The 6,000-nt window shown below is 43.7% G+C and overlaps 1 long non-coding RNA gene across 1 annotated transcript; it reads left to right on the top strand.

Moving 5' to 3' along the window:
* The first annotated feature begins 210 nt into the window (after positions 1 to 210).
* Positions 211 to 1,194, top strand: LOC128416891 (uncharacterized). The gene is made up of 2 exons (XR_008331337.1): positions 211 to 354; positions 1,032 to 1,194. It is a non-coding gene; the product is annotated as an uncharacterized LOC128416891 (long non-coding RNA).
* The last annotated feature ends 4,806 nt before the right edge of the window (positions 1,195 to 6,000 follow it).

The following is a 6,000-nucleotide window of genomic DNA, read 5'->3' as shown; positions in this document are numbered from 1 at the left end:
CTGCTGATGTCATAATGTCATTATGATATGTTTGGAATAGTGTGTGAACTCTTGGATACCCAACAAAGCTGAATGCTGGGAGATTCAGTACAGATAAAAGTATTTTTCACACAGCATGTATAATAATAATAATAATAATAATAATAATAATAATAATAATAATAATAACAATAATAATAATAATAATAAATAAGAAGAAGAAGAAGAAGAAGAAGAAGAAGTTGTTTATACCCCGCCCATCTGGCTGGGTTTCCCCAGCCACTCTGGGTGGCTCCCAACAGAATATTAAAAACACGACAAAACATTAAACAATTCCCTAAACAGGGCTGCCTTCAGATGTCTTCTAAAAGTCAGGTAGTTGTTGATTTCCTTGACATCTGATAGGAGGGCGTTCCACAGGGCAGGCGCCACTACCGAGAAGGCCCTCTGCCTGGTTCCCTGTAACTTTGCTCTCACAGTGAGGGAACTGCCAGAAGGCCCTCAGTGCTGGACCTCAGTGTCTGGGTTGAACGATGGGGGTGGAGACGGTCCTTCAGGTATACAGGGCCGAGGCCGTTTAGGGCATGTAGTTGAACTATGGAGTTCACGCGCACAGGAGGCAGTGGTTGCCACCAACTTAAAAGAGTACTGGAGAAATTCATGATGGCTATGCTATACCTCCACAGCTGGAGGCAGTAATGCTCTTGAATGCAGTACCAGTTTCAGGAAGCTTCAGGAGGGGAGAGTCCTTTGTGTTTATCTCCTACTTGTGGGTTTCCTGCAGGCAACTGGGTGGCCCCTGCTATTTAGAAGTATTAGTGCTCCCAGCCATGGAATGTGTCTGAACATCATTTAAATCTTCCATGAATTGGTCCAATCCTATTTTAAATCCATCTGTGCTGGTGACCGTTACTGCCTCCTCTGGGAGCGAGATTCATAGCTTAATGGATGCACCTTTCTGTCTGTTTTGTAACACAAAAAACTTTAATAGAAACTAGTTTTAAGAAAACAATGAAAAAGAAAACCTAAGCACTTTCTTGTATATGTCCTAGATCTTCCAACATACAGCTTCAGTGGACGGCCACACATTCCAGTGAAAAGAGAGGAGGAGGAGGAGAGGAGGAGGAGAAAGAAGCCAATTGACAATTACTGTTCCCAAATTCTAAATGAGTGCCGTTTAGAATGTTATACACTAAACTCTGTCAAGTACTGTGACTGTTCCTTGCTAGGGAACCAATATTAGTGGGAGTCATAATAGCGGGTGGATGAATTGGCTCTAACAGGAGAAGCTTAAGAGGCGCAGGCAGGGCTGTGGTAGTTGAAAGGAAGAACACCATGTGTTCTAAGCAAGCACATCCCGTCTAACTGCTGTAGAGCAGTAGGTGGTATTGTGTGTCCCTATAGCCCAGAGCCTTCCATAACTCTCTCTTGGAACGATTTGATTCCTTACCACCCACAACACAGGCATGCGACTTAATAGCACAAGCTGTCCCTATACGTATGTGCAGTGTGGCTTGCTTGCGGTTGTTGAGAGCACCTTAACGAATGGATTTCTTTTCTTGGAAGCAGCTACGTACATATGGATCAGTCCTATCATCCTGATGCACTGGGCTTGGATTTGATTTGGAGTCGATATCATTATTCCTCCAGACCCTTTGCAATTGGATATTTTTGCCTGTTAAAATAGCCCTGCTGCTTATACAACTGCATGATAAGAAGAGGGGAAATGAAAAGTGGAGGTGTTTTGCTCATCTTGCTGCAACACAGCAAAAAGCTTCTACCTGTTTATTTCTGCCTGCCATCCACTTGGACCCAAAGCTAGTGGACCAGTTACCAGGATTTGAAATACATACATACATACATACATACATACATACATACATACTTTTCTCAAAGGAACCTCTTTGATAGGTACACAGAATCCCTTTGGTCTCCTGGGCATTATGCAGTGTGGCTGGACCTACAGAAAGCCAAAGGAGCTTGGTTCTTTCATGCCTTGGGGTCCAATTGGTCTAGAACAGGGGCAGGGGACATTTTTCAGCCTGAGAGCCACATACCCTTCCAGGGGCCACATGTCAGTGGTGGGAAGAGCAGGAGGCAAAAGTGGGCAGTGACAAATGTAATTCTTATCTTCATTCCATCGGCTAGATTCTGCACACACTCACACACTCCTCTTTGTCCTCCATCCAGAAAAGTAAGAGACATGCTGAGAGCACAAATATGAATTCCACCCAGGCAACAACACTCAGGGTGCAAAGCCAGACCAGTGAGGCAAGGGACATGGGGTAACTTTTGTGGGGCAGAGGCTTTGTGGGGGCACATTCATGCCCTGGGCCATAGGTTCCCCATCTCTGGTCTAGAACAGTGGTTCATATCAACATCCTCCTTCACTGTACCATTCCTGCGCTAAGTTCAATCAGCAAAAGCTCAAAAGGCGGTGGTTTGGGTGGCTGTCAGATTCTGAATATGGACTGTGAACCTTTCCTCTGTGGGATGGCAGTTCAACAGTGCCGTTTAAAATTTGCTTTATGTGCCCGTGTTTTGTTTTTGTTTTTCATTGTTAGTACCAAGCCCTTGGGAAAACGTGCGTCAGAAATTGAACTAAATTACAGTGGACGCTCAGATTGCGAATGTGATCCATGCGGGATGCACGTGTGCAACCCGCAGCGGCGCATCTGCACATGCGCAGGTTGCGATTCGGTGCTTCTGCGCATGTGCAAAGCTTGATTTAGCGCTTCTGCGCATGCACAACCACTGAAACCCAGAAGTAACTCATTCCAGTACTTCTGGGTTTCGGCGGTCCGTAACCTGAGAAAATGCAACCTGAAACGCCTGTAACCTGAGGTATGACTGTATATATATATATATATATATATATATATATATATATATATGTATCTTTCACAGCTGCCATTGTAAGGGAGGGGGTCAGTCCAGGTGACTCAGGAGAGAAGGCATGTGATGGTGTCTTCAGCTGTCTATCTGTTCTTACTGGTCCTCTGTGACATCATCATGCAGCAACATTTGATTGGCTAGGAAGTGTTGTGAAGCCACCCCGCTCACTGTGTGACCCCTGATTGGGTGGAGTCACCCATGTGATGAATCCTGGAAGGCAGGGCAGGCAGAATCTCCAGGGCACTGAAGCAGCAGCAGCAGCAGCAGCAGCAGCAGCAGCCTGGAACATAATGCTAATTTTATAGGGAAATACATATGCATGCAATCGTAAACATTTTTTCCCCAAGGAAAAAAACCCAAGCCATCACAAAATTGCTGGTTTCTTCTTGTAAGTCGCAACTGGAGAACGTTCAGCGCAGCGCTACTAAATAAATGAATATTCATTGTTTACTGTAGTGGTGGGATCCTAGCTTCTGTTGTCACAAGTATGAATATAAGCTAATGGGTACCATTTGTATTTGTTGTTGCCGTTTTCCCCCGCCTGCCTCCAGAGTACCAGTGACAGGAGAAATGTATGCATTAAAAATAAGCGTGATGAAAAGCAGTGCTCTTTATAATTTCAGCCCAGCTGCTGTATTGATGGATACAATCTCTACCACATGCTCCAGGTGGCTTGTAATGCTCACCTCCCCCCAGAAACCTCTATTTGCACATCTTAAACCACTTAATGGATCCGAACAGGAATTTTCCTTCCTCCATCTGTGTGCAGTAACAGCGTTCAGCAGTGTAATATTTTTTAAATCTTGGCTTTGCATTTCGCTCACCCTGAGTATCTCCAGAGGTGTTCAACACAGCCACTTTTGTTCCTCTCGGTTCAGCCTTTCCTGTCGATCTTGTCATCTCGGTGTGGCTAGGCAGCATATCAATGCATTCCCCCCAAGCATTGCCAACGTTTACAAAGTACTGTGACTCAATTAATCAGCCCTCCTGAATAGTGCCTCTCTGTGCCTCCATATTTCATATGAAATTCATTTGAAAGCTTTGTATTCAAAGTTTGCAAAGGTTATCCTTTTATTCAGAGCATGCATCTCCAAAGGCTCTAATCAACTTGTCTACTGTTGTTTAAAACTTCACTTACTACTCTACCAGTCATTTTGAATTATTGAGCTCAGAGACCTTTATTCAGCGCGCCAGAAATGACTGATTTGACATACTATAGGCTGCACAATAAAGAGCCTTCATTTATAATTATGGATGGGTAGAGTGGATACTGGGAGATATGTATCTGTTCTTGTCAGATGTAGATTAGAACGGTCCAGAAACCAAGACAATCTGCCATAGTCTTTGAAGGTGCGCAATAAAATGTTTGAATGTTCTCATTCCCATAGCAATTCAGAGTAACGCAGCCCAGATCTCATATAATCTTTAAGAGACTTAATAATATGTTAGTGTACTAATTAGCAGAGACAGGAGCCAACAACCATGATTAATAGCAAATGCCCAACAGATTATTATGCTGCTGAACTTCAAGTAAATCTTTTAGCAGTAAGCCTTTACAATTAATTGCCCATCAAAATACATATAACCATGCTCTTTTATGTACATAAAAGAAAAAGAAAAGGGAAATGCTCATTTACAAAACTGGCCCTTTGAAAGATTGCAGGTGGTTTTTGCTCTTGTCTTCCAATGAATAGAGTAGCATTTTCAAATATATAGACTTTGCAGTACTTGCACCTAGCACAGACATATTTGATTTTTAAAGAGTTTATCTGAGCATGTACAGAGAGCACTTTCCACATCACAGGGTAATCAAAGCTTTCTGGCAAATGTTTTTGGCTCTAGGGGACCACAACTCATTGGTGGAACAAAGGCATGTAGGCCTCATCTTTAATCAACTGGTCTCAGGTTGAAGAGCTGGAAAACTCAACCACATCTGAGATCCTGGAGAGCTAATGCCAATCAGACTAGACCAATCACCTGACTTAATAAAAGCCTGATTCCAAGACCAGAGGCTGTGTCTTCCAAGCAAACGTGAGACTTGCCACCTCTCTTTTAAGAAATTATTTACTTTTTTACTTAGCTTAACACAGGACTTTTTTTTTTCAGCCGGAACTCACCAGAACTGAGTTCTGTTACCTCTCAAGCGGGCGCCATTACCATGATAAGAGAACAAGGGAGGTGTTCATGGTGAGTTCCGGCACCTCTTTTGATAGAAAAATAGCACCAGCTTCACACAGTGGAAACAGGTCCACTCCTATCATTAGGCAGAGTGAGGCAGCTGCCTTGGGTGGGAGATGTTTGAGAAGGTCAGTGAGGTGTTGCAGGAGTGGTGGTGGGATGCTGGAAGACAGAGCTGTGTGTGACACATAACCTCTCCCTTGCTCACTAGGCTAACCTACTGGTGACGTCTTGGTTACAATTATCCGCCACCAGTGTAGAAGTTGAATTTCACCACCAATCCAGTTGGCTTCCATTTGTGTCATGGGAGGGCACCACCTTATCCTTTGCCTCAGGCAGCAAAATGTCTTGAGGTGGCCCTGGGTGAAAAGCCTAGTTTCAAAGCAGATTAGACACAGCTCACATGTAGAGCAACTCATAATGTGCCAGAGCAGGGAGAGAAGAGGCAAGAAAGAAAAAGGTCAACCTGCCATAGCTTCAAATGTTTTGAGTTAGGTCAGGAGGCATGACAGGAGAATCTGCCCACATCCTTTCACTGATTCTCTGGCTCTACAGTGGAGCCACTGATTATATTTATGCAAAAGTGGGACTATTAAAATGCCTGTACACATCATGCGAATGCATGGCAGTTGGATTGACACAATCGACCTAAGGAGGCATTTGGGTCAGTAATCTGAACGCTAAGCAGGATTTATGTGACAGGGTGCAGTTCCTTCTTCTGAGCCTATTTAGTCTGCAGTGTCCAAAAGCTACTTTCTTCAAAATGTCAAAGCACTGTCTTCTGTGTCATTAATATGTCCTCTCTTTTTGGGGGGGGGCATTCAAAAATTACATGCTAAGCTCATAAACACCACACATTCCCCAGCAGCTGATAATGTCAAATGGCTGAGTAATGTACATAACAAAACACAGAGCTAAGCAAGGAAATCCTATGCTTTGGAAATTGTC

The sequence above is a fragment of the Podarcis raffonei genome, chromosome 7 (genome assembly GCF_027172205.1).
Source record: "Podarcis raffonei isolate rPodRaf1 chromosome 7, rPodRaf1.pri, whole genome shotgun sequence".
Classification (NCBI taxonomy): Eukaryota; Metazoa; Chordata; class Lepidosauria; order Squamata; family Lacertidae; genus Podarcis; species Podarcis raffonei.
Note: the sequence above shows the minus strand (reverse complement) of the source record. Positions and strands in the feature narration are given on the sequence as shown.